The sequence below is a fragment of the Lissotriton helveticus genome, chromosome 5_1 (assembly GCF_964261635.1).
Source record: "Lissotriton helveticus chromosome 5_1, aLisHel1.1, whole genome shotgun sequence".
Lineage (NCBI taxonomy): Eukaryota > Metazoa > Chordata > Amphibia > Caudata > Salamandridae > Lissotriton > Lissotriton helveticus.
Window position 1 is genome coordinate 48,220,630 of NC_136065.1, and position 15,540 is coordinate 48,236,169.

The 15,540-nt window shown below is 48.4% G+C and overlaps 1 protein-coding gene across 1 annotated transcript in view; it reads right to left on the minus strand.

The window, feature by feature from the left end:
- Positions 1–15,540, minus strand: part of LOC144754118 (butyrophilin subfamily 3 member A3-like) — a 602,932-nt gene that overhangs the window by 420,764 nt on the left and 166,628 nt on the right. The gene's annotated exons all lie outside the window — the stretch shown is intronic.

Genomic DNA, 15,540 nt, shown 5'->3' on the forward strand with positions numbered 1-15,540 from the left:
AGCTCACCGATTCAGAAACATCAGATGAGGAGGGGCCAGCTTCAGGGGATGCAGGGCAGCTGGTGTCATTGGTGCAGCAGCCGGGCGCCAGTGGCGAGATGACATAACACAGAACTATTTCTAGGTGAGAAATGATGACACAATGCTATGTATTCATGCTACACTGTGTTTAATATTCTTGAGTTCAGGATTAATAACATCACAAAGCCTGTGTACCACACAATGTAGGTTGTAATGTCCCACACATGTTGGCTGCACAGTGCGGAGAAAAAGCAATTGTTCACAGTTGTCTGTGTGTAATGGGTTAATCCACCCATTGCCTTTAGTTAGTCAGGGCACCTCAACAGTGGCGCTGACGTCCCATAGCTCCGGGCCCAGTGTAGACATTGCCCTCTCCAGTGGCATCTGCAGTAGCAACTGTCCGCAGCTGGTCCACAGCACATGTGACCAAGACTAGTCCCCTGGCCAGGTCCTGACTGCAGTACTGCACCTCAAGCATGTTCCCTTCAAGGCCGCTGAGCACTGTCTCCTCTCCTGCCGCAGATGTACTTGGGGATGGACGTGACCTGCGCCTGGATGGAATGAATGGTATGGGACTTGAAAGTACTCAAGGTCTGGGTTGTGGCTCAGACTGTCCCTGGACTTGGTTGTCTTCTTCATCTGTGTCACAGATTCCATCACTGCAATGTGCCGGGGGTGTTTTGGTGGAATGACAGGGCTGCCCTTCTCCTCCTCCTCCTCCACTTGCCCTGGTACTGCTGCGCTATGGGACTAATCCTCCCCTCTGGGCCTCTGTCCCTGTGTTTTCTGTGCTACTGTGGACATAAATGCACACATTAATTTGCTGTTCTGCCTTGCATTGGTAATGCAATAAATTACACTATTCTGTCTGTTACATAGATCCTGTATTTTGCCTTCACTGATACACACATACTACTTGTGCCTAGCTGGGTTTCAGTGCTCTACTGTTTTGGTTATGTGACTACATCTCCCATAATGCATTTCTGTGGTTGCTTGTGTGTTTGCACTGGATTTACATTTATGCTGTGTTCCTGGGTCTCTCCTGGGTGTGGGGGTGTAGTAGGTCGGTCTCAGGGGTGTGATGGCATACTTCTTACCATGTCTTGGTACTGGTGGGTCAGAGCTGTCGAGGTCTGCCACGCCGCTCACACTCTCCGGTAGCAAAGTCCCCTCGACCCTTTCCTCCAGCGGCGTGGAAGCGGTGGTAGTTGAAGTCCCTCCACTGGTCTCTTTTGCCGCCTGGCAGCAACCCTTTCCTTCGAGTGCTGGCGAATATCGTACCACCGCTTGCACAATTCTTCCACGCTGCGGTGGGTGACACCAATTGAGTTGAACTTTTCCTGTATCTCTGCCCATATTCTTCTTTTGCGGGTCTCTGGCACTCTAAGGCATTTTTCCGAATAGCAGCTCATGGCTCACCACCATCTCCTGGATGAGCACCCCCTGCTCCCTTTCAGAAAACTACTGTTTTCTGTTTCTGGTTGTTTCATCCTGCTGCTGCTCCTGTGTGGCCATTTCTCCTGTCTCTGTAGCAGTGCACTGGTGCCTCAGCCCTCCTTCCAGCCTCTCACTCTGCTTCTGAAACTCAGGTGCAGCATGGGTAGTCACACTTCCTGGTTGTGATGTCATCAAGCTGCACCTGAGTTTCCGATTAGCAGATTTGCGATTCCTTAATTGCGAGTTCGCAAAATCAGCAAATACGCAATTAAAAAATCGCTATTTGGGTATTCGCTAATAATTTGCGATTTTTTATGTACATAACAATTTGTGATTCTCAAAATACGATTCCCTACAAATCGCATTCTGAGAATAAAAAGTTTGGTTTTTCATACATATGGTCCTAAATGTTTTAATGACGTGTTTGAAGATAGCTTGAGGAGTCATGGGTTGGGAGGGGTGCTAGGATGTAAAACCAGCCACCGAGCCCCGTCTGCAAGTCGGGTGATCCAAGCGGACCCAGAGAGGCAAGACAAAGGCAAACAAGCACCACCTCCAGCCCACTCAAGGCCGGGAACTCGACAGGAGAGACAAAGTTCCGCACGCCCATTCACAAGGGCACACAACGCCAGGGGGCAGTGCAATCGGGAGCGCACCACTAGAGCACCGATCGAAACGCAGGCCGGTCTGGAAGGCATGGGCCGGTCCGGAGAAGAGGTGCACATCACGTCACTTCAGGGGGCATAACACTGCCCTAGATCACCGTAAATCAGGACAGACCAAATGACACCAATACGTCTGGAGGCCTAGACGTTAAATCGTTAGACCTGAGGACAAATTGAGCAGCATGCCCGTTACAAAGGGCACGGAACCCATAAAGAGTAAAGCGCCACCGGGGGCCATCCGAAATGGCACCGGGGTGCCTGGTGGAGTCAGGGTCTCTATGTAGGACACAAAGCCTGGAGAGCAGCGCAACCAGAGAAGGCCCGGGGCGTCTGGTGGAGTAGAAGCCGCTGTGTGGTCGGTGTAGTGGGCTCGATTTGAGGCATGGCTATGCAGGAAGGCTTGGACCAGGCCTTCTGGCGGAGTCAAGCCGCTGTATTGTCGGTCCGGTGGGCTAGATTTGAGGCGCGGACGGTCAGGAAGTATCAGACCAGGTCTCCTGACCTATTGATTTGCAAATGCTTGTTTACCTATGCTGCAACCATTCACATGCATTTTTATTTGTGTTGAGGAAATGTTCATATTAAATTGTTTGATGAATCTGTAGATAGTGCTGAGCTCACAGAACAAAATTATAAGAGTGCACCACGTGCAATAGATCAAAACAAAGATCATCCAAAAAGGAGCGGTCTTACTTTGTCCACTAAAACAACAGGACTTATCATGGATTACCAATTAAAACACATGCACACCAGGTTTCACACACAGGCTAAAAAATGTTATACATTTTGCCAAGAATGGCATGCACACATATTTCCCTGGCCAAAGGAGGGAACTTTTGAACTAACTCCATTGAATATATGAGAACACAAAAAGAAAGTAATACACAGGTAAAAAAAAAAGGCAGGATAGAGACATTATTAGAATAATGGACCATCATCAAGGAGGCCCAGATCAATAATCCAACACCACCCTATGCAGGTATGGAGGTGCTCCCCCCACTTCACCACGCATTAATATATTCCAATCCACCAATAGCAGGAGCCGACGGGCCTCCCACTGAATGCCAAACAGGTGGGTCCACACATGATAAACTAACAGGGCAGACATTTCCAGTCCACCCCAAGACCGGAGAAAAGGCCCGAGAACCTTGATATCTCGCCCCCGCCCCCGTTTGTCGTATCTCACACATAGAACCCCTGCAGCATGGAGACCACACACTACCACTGGTTCAGGCAAACATACATGAGTGAGAGGGAGATTTGTGTTGGTTCTAGATAGTGATAGAGCAAGTGGGAGTGAGGAAGGGAGCCCCAGTCCCCTGGGGACTGATGACGAGGGTGAGGCTACAGGATTTACCCATGTAGCTAAGGAAACAACAGAGAGTGAATTTAAGAGTTGATGTCCTACTACAAAGAACAATGCATAGCTCAGAAAGAAGGAGGCAAACTACACAGGATTAAGAAGAAAAGCATGAGCTTAGATAAGAGAGGAAGAACTCGCACCCAGGAAGCACAGCATGAAAGCAGAGCAGCACACCCACCACATAAGGAAAGTGGAGGAAGGTACAGGGTACAGAGCAACGATCGGGGAAAAATCAGAGGTAGAACTAAATGAGAGGCTTCTGGGAGGGATCCGAGCCTCACCAATCATTTAACCTAGGAGACAGGCTGACACGGAATTAAGAGAGCAGAGCAGACTGGTACTGACCCAGCCAAGACACAGGAAAATTAAGATGGCACCTTAGTGCACATATGTGGGGAGCAGCAACAAGGACATACGCTGCTCCACCCGAACACACAAGAAGAATAAACTGACTCCAAAGGGGATAGTAGGAAGAGAAAAAGGCGAGATCTGTGTGAACCCATTCTGCCACCTGTTAGCCTTCTGGATCAAGGAAAGAGACCAGTACTATAGACCTTGGCAGGAGGAAGGAAACTTTGTACTAGAAGACATGGATATAGTGGAAGATTGTATCCGACATGGGGGCGGAGAGCCCAAGTGGAACTTCCCCTACATGCAGGAATGTTTAAATAAATAATGCCATGTCAGAGAGAAAACTGTAGAGCTACCTGAAGTAAGACTGTACCAGTGACTACAGAAGGGTATATCAGGGACCATCTATGTGCCATGGGCTCAGATGGATAAGGAGGGGTTAAGTTACAGCCTCATGCTCTGAAAAAAACATTGCAGGAAATTCTGCTAAGTGGTCTAATTGGAGAGCAGACTAAAGCAGTGATCACCCAAGTTTGTATCCCAGCAATTACGCTGACAGCCATCAAGCATTACTCAGCCAAATTCAATTCATACAGGCACTGGATATGGACAGCCCTGAGGATGGACCACCTGGCAGACAGATGCCAAGCATATCATGATTATCAGAGATCTATGGACCAGGTCCAGCCACCGCATAACCCTGAGAATGTTCATCCTCAAATCTCAACACAGGGACACCTGAATGCACCTTCCGTTTAGCCACAGGGAGCTCCATCAACTACAGCACCCCCACAGCAGGGATCGTGTAGTTGGACAAACATGTGGCAGAAGCAACCACAGACAGGGAACTCAGTCCAACAGGGACCGGGCCCACAACTACGGCACGGAGGGCTAACTGTCTGGGGAGGTAATATCTCACATTTGGACTCTGTGTTTGTGTGAAGGCAAGATAAACTCCCAGAATAAATAGCATTCCTTCACCCACATCCCCAAAAACTTACACCAACCCAAAAGAAGGACCAATGAGACAGCGCTGGGAATTCAAACATTTACTCATGGCACTCTATGCAACTCTTAATTTCTATGGTTGATGTGTGGCATACAAGTGTGGCCTTGCCTCACCTGGAGGAAGACCACTGTTCCTAATTGGAAATACCCATCTTAATCCTTCAATGCAGATCCCAAGTGATTGTTAAACTGAAGATAGAGAACCCTATAGAGTATCAATGCATTTTTTACCTGATTTTTCGCTATGTACGGAGTCATTTATGGATTTCCATAATGTGGACTGTGGTGCCTCGTGTGACTCTTTCAAGAAAGGAAACGTACATACAGCAGCTATCCTCTAAATATACTGTGGCATCCATAACAATGACATGGTGGCAGCAGCTATGCTCTAAATATAAGGAATATGCTACTTATCAGTATGCATCTGTTCTTGGCATAGAGGGCTGCAGAGTGGTACATTTGTGAATAGATCGCCATCTGGTGTTGGGCTCGGATGATTGCACTGGTTTTTCTCTTGGAGAAGTCTTTGTGGTCACAGGACCGATGACTCCTCCTTTGGGTGCTAGTGCGCATGGGCATCGGCTCCATCCTTAGATTGTTTTGCCATAGTAGGGTTAGATTAAGTAGTAAAGTAGAATACAGAAAGAGATGCCCATGTAAGTGTATCTAAATAAGATAGTGCTGGAACAGACACAGGTTTCCGGGGAGGCAGGGAGGGCATGTACCACTCTGCAGCCCTCTATGCCAAGAACAGATGCATACTGGTAAGTAGCATATTCCGTTTGATGCATATGGGCTGCAGATGGTACATTTAGGAATAGATTATACAGCAGTTACCTCCCTAGCGGTGGTCACCGGTGTCTGTTGCAACAGTTTGAAATAAAGTCTTTAGTACAGCTTGGCCCACTCTGGCTTGTTGTGTTGCCTGCACATCAACACATTAGTGTTTTGTGAAGGTATGTGGTGTAAACCAAGTTGCTGCTTTGCATATGTCATCTAGGGGAATGTTTCTTAAGAATGCCATAGATGCCCCTAGTTTATATGTAGAATGAGCTCTAGGAGGAACAGTTAGTGTTCTCTTTGCTTTTATGTAACATATTTGTATACATTTCACAATCCACCTGGCAATGCCTGCTTTAGAGATAGGATTGCCCTTATGTGTTGGGGAAAATGCTACAAATAGTTGTTTGGTTTTCCCGAATGTTTGTGTTCTTTCTATGTAAAACAATATTGCCCTTTTGACATCTAATGTATGTAGGGCCCTTTCTGCTACCGTCTGTGGTTTTGGGAAAAAGACTGGTAGTTCCACTGGTTGATTGATGTGGAATGCTGAAATTACTTTAGGCAAGAATTTTGGGTTTGTTCAAAGAACCACTTTATTCTGGTGTAACTGTAGGAATGGTTCTTGTATTGTGAATACCTGTAATTCACTCACTCTCCTTCGAGAGGTAATGGCTTTAAGGAAGGACACCTTCCATGTAAGGAATTGTATTTCACACCTATGCATAGGTTCGAAAGGTGGTCCCATTAGTCTGGTGAGTACTATGTTGAGATTCCAGACAGGGGAAGGTGGTAACCTAGGTGGAATGACTCTTTTGAAGCCTTCCATGAAGGCTTTAATTGCTGGCACACTAAATAGAGATAGATGCTGCCTGTTTTGCAGGTATGCTGCTATAGCTGCAAGATGTACTCTAACGGACGTGTAAGCAAGGTTACATTGCTGTAAGTATAGTAAGTAGCAAATAATATTTTTTGTTGATGCGTCCAGAGGGTTGATGTTGTTACTGTTACAGTATACAGCAAACCTTTTCCACTTTGCCGCATAACATGCTCTGGTGGTGGAACGTCTTGCTTGCTTAATGATCTCCATACAGTTTGTAGGTAAATCTAAGTATCCAAATTCTAGAACACCAGGAGCCAGATCGCTAGGTTCAGTTGTTTGGGATATCGGGGTATTATTTCTCCATGGCTCTGTGTAAGGTGGATGGGTAAAATTCTTAATTTTTGGTGTGGCACCTGTGAGAGTTGCAGGAGGGTGGTGAACCATGGCTGTCATGCCCATGTGGGTGCTACTAGTATGATGGTCATTGAATGTTGTTGCAGTTTTCGAACCACTAATGGAATTAGTGGGAGAGGGGGAAACGCGTATGCAAATTTGTTGGACCAATTTATCCATATTGCATTGCCCTGCAACAGGTGGTGTGGGTACCTGGATGCGAAGCTTTGGCATTTTGCGTTCTGATGAGTGGCAAAGAGATCTATCTCTGGTTGTCCCCATCTTTGGAAGAATGGCTGCAGTATTTGTTCGTGCAGTTCCCATTCGTGTATTTGTTCTGACTGTCTGCTTAAGATGTCTGCTATCTGATTTTGAACTCCTGGTAGGTGTTCGGCTAACAGATAGATGTTTTGAGGAATGGCCCATCTCCAAATTTCCTGGACTAGTCTGGATAGTTGGAGAGAGTGCGCCCCCCCCCTGTTTTGGTGTTTTGCTACAGCCCCTACCTGGTCCTTGGTTCCTTGACGTCACCCTGCGTGCCTGTGCAGTGAGGAAAACCGCAGCGCCTTTCATCATCAGAAGCTGCTGGCTGTTGGGAGCTCTTCGGTGAGGAGCGCGGGGCAGGTGAGAGCGTCGGCGGGGCTGCGAGCACACAGACAGGGACTCCAGTGCCCAGGAGTCCCTGCGCGCCCAATCTGCCACACCTGGGCTGCTCTCCCCGCTGGCCACGCCCACCCGCCTATCAGCGTATGAGACTGCTGTATTCTTGCTTATAGGTGACCAGTGCTACCGCTTCGCGGGAGCGAGCGGGAGCGCGCCGGGAGAAGCCCGGGACAAGGGCGGGACCGTCTGTGGCCGTCCGGGGCCGCAGGAGGCCGGGCTGGGCCCACCGTCTTTTGCCTGCATTTCCCTGATCCCATTTGGACCTTGATATAGGTCTTGGACATGCCATCACCCGCCCTAGAGGGAAAACCGCTGAAGGTGGGAGGAGACAACACTGGGACTCTGGACAATTATTTTAAACCGACAAAGGGTGATGGGGGAAAGGAAACCTCTTTGGAGATGCTTAGGGCGGAGCGTCGTCGCTCTATTGAGCATATGAAAAATAGGCCCCTTAGTGATATTACTCCCTATCCATTCTCCCAAGATGGAGGTTCCCTTAACGCCACTCAGGATTTATCAACACAAGAAGGCATCCCCCTATTACTGCGGGATGATATCTCTAACCATTGCTCATCCACTGAACAGATCACGGATGTTATCCCCCGTCCAAGTTCCAGCAGCATGGCTGTTGACCTAGTCTCCCAAACGCCCCCCGTAGTTAAAACTAGGAAAAGTAAGCCAAAGCAAATTGTTGTGGCAGAGCTACATGGCCCACCACCTAATAAGCGTAGAAGGAAGGGGAGGGGCGGGCAGGGGAAGACCAAGACCCCTCACTCCGACTTTAGTAAAGCATATAAGTCCGTTCCCACTTCCGATAGGCTTACATCGAAAGTGTATATCCCCACCCCTGCCAAGGGTATTAATATCACTGCTTCCATCAACGACCAAGGGGACAATCCATCTAATACACTACCTTCTGTTATTTCTCCAGGGAACATGAAATTTCTACTCAGATCACTCCTGCTGCCCATTAGCGAGAGTCTGAAGAGAGTGGAGATCAGACTTACTATTTTGGAGGCAACTATAAGTAACCTGAAAACCTCGGCTACCAAACAGAGTAGAACACCCGAGTCCAACCCGCCAATAAAATCTTCCCTCAACATTCAAAACCCTTCTATTAATGCGGGACCTCCTTTGGCTACAGCTGCTGCCCCCTTCTTGCAGCCACTCATGGCCAATCTAGCTCCTCTACCACCTAGCAATTTTAATATTCCATCACTACAACCAGTAGGTACACTTTCTCTCGAGCAGCCTCTGGCACAAGCTCTGGGGATTTACCTATTGCTAGTATTGCTCCCCCACCCCCCGACAAGCCTGCTCCCAGACCACGGAGACCCGACTTGCCGCCTGAGGCTAACAGCCTTACAGTGGTTTTGGCGGGTGCTCCCCCTCCCGAAATGGGTGAAGGTGAGGACTTCCACTCACTCAAGAGGAAAATTATCAAATGGCTGAATTGGAACAGACCTCTCCCAGCTCACTTCAACAATGGAATTATCATGGTGAGAAGGGTACCGTGGTTGGGGAAAACAAGAAAATCAATAATAGGGGATTGCATTATGGTGGCTTTCCAAGACCCTAGGACAGTATTGCACATATGTGCTGGGTCAAATAGATCACTCGATTCCACCATACAGACCCTACCAGTGTCTTTTTTCTTTCCCCCTACTCGTATGCACCATGACCTGTCCCAGGGTAATTGGACAAGGGTTGAACGGAGTTCCAGATATAGGGGGTATGCTGCACGACCGGTCTATCAACCTCCGGAGACACCTTTTTTTTTTTTAAATGCTTTTTATTCAAGTTTTATTACATTCCATTCCCCCCCCCCCTCCACCCCTTTGAAGACCAAGATCCAAAACAGAAAATATGTTACATCACCAAGCAAAGAACATCTATGTAGATGAAAACAGCTATATAAATAATATTATAACAGGCATAACATAAAGACAGTAGGCAGCTGAATAAACATAGAAGACAAATTACCCTGGATCCTGAGCCTGTATCCACTGTAGTAGAGGTTCCCATATCAACATACCTCTTTGTTTTTTCCTGATCCCTTTGTTTTTATATATGGCTATCTCGGTGCTACAAATTGCCAATAGTCTGGCCCTCCAGTGTGTTATGGATGGTGGCTGGTGGTCCAGCCAAGCGGAGGCAATACAGAGCCTTAGGACTGCCATAGATACAAAGATCAGCCCCTGCTGGTTTAATGGGCGCTCAGAGCCAGCCAAACCAAGCATTATCTCTTCAGTTGATATGCTCAATTCTACGTTAAATATTTCAGAGATAAATTTAGAAATCTCATTCCTAATAATGGTAAGTTCTGGGCACAAGGCAAACATATGAATATCATCGGCTGCCACTAGCGAGCAACGGGGACAAGCAGTGCCCGTTCCGCTAGCCCACTTAGACATTTTGAACGGGGTGTAATATAGGGCAAAGAATGTTTTATAGAATTGTGCCTGCAATTTTATTGAAATAAGCCAAGTTTGCGATAGCTCCAGCGCACGGGCAGGCGTTCCATGATGCACCGCAAGATCAGAATACCATCTATCCAAATGTTTATCTAAATCGTCAGGAATAGATTTATAGAATTCCTTATAGATTTCCCCAATTTTTGGGGTAATTTCCCTTCTTAAATTGTCTATTCACGCAATATTTTGAAATTTGCCTCGTCCCCCCGTTTTCCTTGATAGGAAATCCCTGACCTGAAGGAATTTGAAAAAATCCCTATTGCTGATGTTATAGTCGTCATAGAGTTCTTGGAAGCTTTTTATCCGATCCGCAGTAAAGAAACAGCCTAGCTTGGTGATCCCGCTCCAATCCACCTAGCCATGCAGCCATCTCGAAAAATCTCTGGAAGATCGGTGTTATCTTTGATAGGGGTATAGTAAGAAAAGCGCCCCAGCCCTAACAATTTACGGATATTAACCCAGACTTTCCAAATGCTCGAAATTGTCTTAAGTTTAGTTTTCTTGAAGAAATTATCATTACTATGCCGCCATAGACATCCTTTACTTCTATCCCCTAGAATCATCCCCTTCTTGCAGCCACTCATGGCCAATCTAGCTCCTCTACCACCTAGCAATTTTAATATTCCATCACTACAACCAGTAGGTACACTTTCTCTCGGCACAGCCTCTATTATTTATTTATTTTGAATATTTGTATAGCGCAACTGATACCTTGCAGGCTTCCTGGCGCTGAAGAATACTCTGTTGACGGTTGACCGGGAAAGCAGTCAGACGGGCATTTATTGGGGGAAGAGCCAGGTCTTAATACGTCTCCTGAATGGCAGAAGCTGAGAAATCTGACGTATGTCGGTGGGCAGGCTGTTCCACAGCTTGGCCGCTGCAACCCTGAAGGATCTGCCCCCTGTTCTGGTTTTATTGAATCTGGGTACCTTTACCAGACAGGCCGAGGATGAGCGTAAATCTCTGGCAGGAGTGTACCACCGAAACAGGGCTTGCAGAGGTTTGGGTCCAAGTCCATGCAGAGCCTTAAAGACAATGCAGAGGGACTTGAAGGCCACACGTTGTTTTAAGGGAAGCCAATGTAGCTCAGCCAGAGCTGCTGTGGCCGAAACCCTCCTCGTCCAGCCAAGAGCAAGCTTGGCGGCGGCAGATTGAATTCGCTGTAGTCGATCCATCAATGTGACTGGAGACTCCAGGAGCAGGGCGTTACAATAGTCGAGGCGACTAAGTATCGTACCCCTGACTATTGACGCCCGAGCTTGTGCCGGGAGAAGTGGCATGATTTTTCGGAATGAGCGGAGCAGGGCTGTGCAGGTCCCCACGATTTTCGTCACCTGTGTTTCCAAACTTAATTTATTGTCAAGCATGGCTCCCAGGTTGCGTACCGAGGCAACCGGCAGAGGTTTGTCTCTGATCTCTGGGGGCCAGAATTCATTCGGAAACTGGCGGGGTATCTTGGTGCCTGAACAGAACAGGACCTCCGTTTTAGAGGAATTGAACTGGAGGGAGTTTCTGTGTAGCCATCCAGCCGTCTCTCTTAGGCAGTCATGGAAGGTGGACAAAGGGATGGCATCCTCACCTTCCCAGGAGAGGATGAGCTGCGTATCATCAGCGTAATTTATTGTTTTGATCCCAAAGGATTTGATTAGCTTGACTAGCGGGATGAGGTACACATTGAAAAAGATGGGGCTGATGGAGGAGCCCTGAGGGACTCCCTGGGGTACTGGTGCAAAGGTAGATTGGAATGGGGGAAGGGAGACAGCCTGTCTTCTGTCCCGAAGGTAGGAGTGAAGCCAGAGCAATGCAATGCCCTCCTGGTTAACCGTATCGAATGCGGCAGACAGGTCCAGCAGTATCAGCGCCACTGGCTGGCCCCTGTCTGCACGCATGCGAAGATCCTCCATAGCTGTCAAGACTGCTGTTTCGGTGCCGTGGGCAGGACGGAACCCGAACTGGTGGTCGTCAAGAAGTGTGTTCTGTTCTAGGTGGGCGGACAGGCACGAACTGACCCATCGTTCGGCGACCTTCGCTGGGAAAGGCAGCAGGGAGATGGCACAAGCTCTGGGGATTTACCTATTGCTAGTATTGCTCCCCCACCCCCCGACAAGCCTGCTCCCAGACCACGGAGACCCGACTTGCCGCCTGAGGCTAACAGCCTTACGGTGGTTTTGGCGGGTGCTCCCCCTCTCGAAATGGGTGAAGGTGAGGACTTCCACTCACTCAAGAGGAAAATTATCAAATGGCTGAATTGGAACAGACCTCTCCCAGCTCACTTCAACAATGAAATTATCATGGTGAGAAGGGTACCGTGGTTGGGGAAAACAAGAAAATCAATAATAGGGGATTGCATTATGGTGGCTTTCCGAGACCCTAGGACAGTATTGCACATATGTGCTGGGTCAAATAGATCACTCGATTCCACCATACAGACCCTACCAGTGTCTTTTTTCTTTCCCCCTACTCGTATGCACCATGACCTGTCCCAGGGTAATTGGACAAGGGTTGAACGGAGTTCCAGATATAGGGGGTATGCTGCACGACCGGTCTATCAACCTCCGGAGACACCTTTTTTTGACTATAATCGATTTAACTGTCTGAATGGACTGGAGGGGGTTGATTGACTATCCTCAAACCCTAACTTAAACCCTGTGACCTTTGATATCGGTTACAGTGAACCATCTGATCCAAAAAGACCAACTTCTGACAATGGTCCTGATGTAATAACTGGTGTAGCATCTGGCACTGGTCCCCCTCCTATTTCTACCTTTGTAATCCCCCCCGTTGTTGCCTCGGCACATTTGAGACTAATTTGGTGGAATGTGGCCGGTCTAGCTAATAAGCTGGACTCACAAGATTGGATAACTTATATTGAGTCTGGGGATGTTTGTATGTTCCAGGAGACGTGGGCAAGGGAAGAATATAGGCACCAGGGCTACCTGTCATTTTCCATCCCGGCTAGGTGGGAGGGAAAGGGCCGCCCTTCAGGTGGACTCACAACTTGGGTGGCATCCCACTTAGGGTGTCAGGCTTCACGCCTACCGGTGCCATCGGATGACATTCTAGTGGTTCTACTGGTCTGGCCGAACTCAGCGAAACTTGCCTTGATAAATATTTACGCAAGGCCAGTGGGAGTTTCGCGAGAATCCTCCACCATAGATGAGCTTTCAGCTTATTTATGTGAAATTCCAAGGGATACACCCTATGTAGTGGGAGGGGACCTAAACTCCCATTTCGAGCCGCTGGCCGACCTTCTAGAGGGACTTCCTATGGAAGAAGACTCTAGGTGGCTAGTACCTTCTGTAGTAGCACCCCCCCCGAAGGCATGGACACCTGTAGCTCTACAGATTACAACCCTAACTTTAAAATATGGAATCAGAGCTTGCAATGGACGTACTAAATCCGACACACCAAGCAAACCCACGTATAATAGAGTGGCAAGCGAGTCCCGCTTGGACTACGCCCTTGTACAGATAGTGAACTCGTCATCTATCATGGACTTTAGGGTCACCGAAAGGTTGGATAGTGACCATAATGCCCTAGAACTAGATCTCATCCACCCCGGCCTAGAAGCCTCCAGTCCAACCAAGGAGGAGAACAAACCTGAACTTCTACTGGGTAACAACAGGAGAAGAATCAGGTGGGAAAAATTAGTGTTGAGCCAAGTTAAACTCCCGAGGCTCTACGCAGAACTAATGCCAATTCTGGAGAAAGTGGGAGATCTAGCTAAAGATGTGGGCAACAAGGATTCCCATAACAAATTATACCAGGCACATGAGGACCTTATTAAGGGAGCAGCCTCCGAACTCTTTAGTAAGGTCCAGAATCCCAAGAGGGGGCAGCACCACAAATCCTCATGGTTTAATGCAGCCTGTAGGAGGGCAAAGGGAGATCTCCTCAGATCCATCAAGGAGGGAATAGGCGGAGAGAAGCTACGAGAATGTAGACGGGCATACAAAAAATTAGTTGCCCACGCTAAAATAGAATGGGAGGAAAACCAATGGGAGGAGCTCACTAGTTCCCTCGCGACAAGAGACTACCGAATGTTTTGGCGAGTGGTAAATGGGGGATCAGGGAGTCTCCTTTCGGCAATAGAGCCAAATATTGCAGCAGGGGCGTGGCAGGCACACTTCCAGTCTCTTTATAGTTCTGAGCAGGGAGAAACTATAACTGACATCGGTAATGGACTGGCTGAGTATGACGGGGACTTGATAACAGTGGGGGAGGTTAAGGCAGCAATCGCAGGACTGGCATCTGGAAAGGCGCCAGGATTGGACGGTCTCCCGGGGGACCTCTTCAAGCAGGAGCCCGATGTTTGGGCCCCATACCTTGTCACTGTGTTCAATGCAGTCCTGCATGGCATGGAAGTCCCGAGTACTTGGCTGGGGGCTTAGGTGGTCCCTATATTTAAGAAGGGTTCCCCCCTGCTCCCAGCCAATTACAGACCAATCAGCTTAATTGATGTGCCCCAGAAGCTGTTCGGCAGGTTACTGTTGAATCGCCTTCAGGACTGGGTGGAGGAGACGGGCGCCCTCAGTCCATACCAGGCGGGTTTTAGGAAGGGAGTCTCTACAGTGGACCAGGTCTTCCGTTTGAATATTATCTATTGGAGGACAGCGATATTCGAAGGTGGCAGCTTGTACACAATATTGTGGACCTGAGGGCCGCCTTCGACCTGGTGCCCAGAGGGAAACTTTGGACCGTTCTGGCCGAGATGGGGGTCCCCCCGGATATTCTGACAATTTTACAGAGACTGCATCACAACAACTACGCCCGGGTCAGATGCGGGAAGCTTGGGGAATTAACGGACAGATTCCCCATTGACAGGGGGGTTAGGCAGGGTTGTGTATTGGCACCGACCCTGTTCTGCCTCTTTGTCAATGGGGTAATCGCCCACCTCAATGGCATTGAATACATGGATGCTCCAAAGCTGAACGGCAGCAGGGTGCCTGCAATCATGTTTGCAGATGATACCCTGCTGCTGTCCAAAACCCCCATGGGAATACAGAGGATCCTCGATTCTTTTGTGTCCTTCTGCACGGAAAGGGGGCTAGAGATCAATGCTATAAAAACTAAGTTCATGGTCCTGAACCCAACCAAAAGATCACGCATGAACCCCATACTGGGATCATCACGTTTAGAGAGAGTCTCCACCTTTGAATACCTGGGTGTAACATTGAATGAAAACATGTCCTGGGGAACACACCAGACTAGGGCTAACCTTAAACTAGTGCAGACCACAGGTGGCATCGCACGAATGATGAAAAATTCCTCATATCGTCCACTGGGGCCGGTCATCCAGATCTATAAGGCTCAGGCCAGGGGTGCTATCATGTATGGGGCAGAATTGTGGGGTCACACATCTTCCCACAGTTTGTCTGTAACTGAGAACAATTTTATTAGACAGATAGTTGCACTCCCGTCTAGTACACCGATCGTCCCCCTGAGGATGGACCTGGGACTGAGACCAATAGCAGATGAAGTGGGTCTCAGGCCCATAGCCTTCTGGCGAAGGTTATGGACTAGTGAAGAACTTTCTACCTACAGGGCGGAACTGAGGGAGTT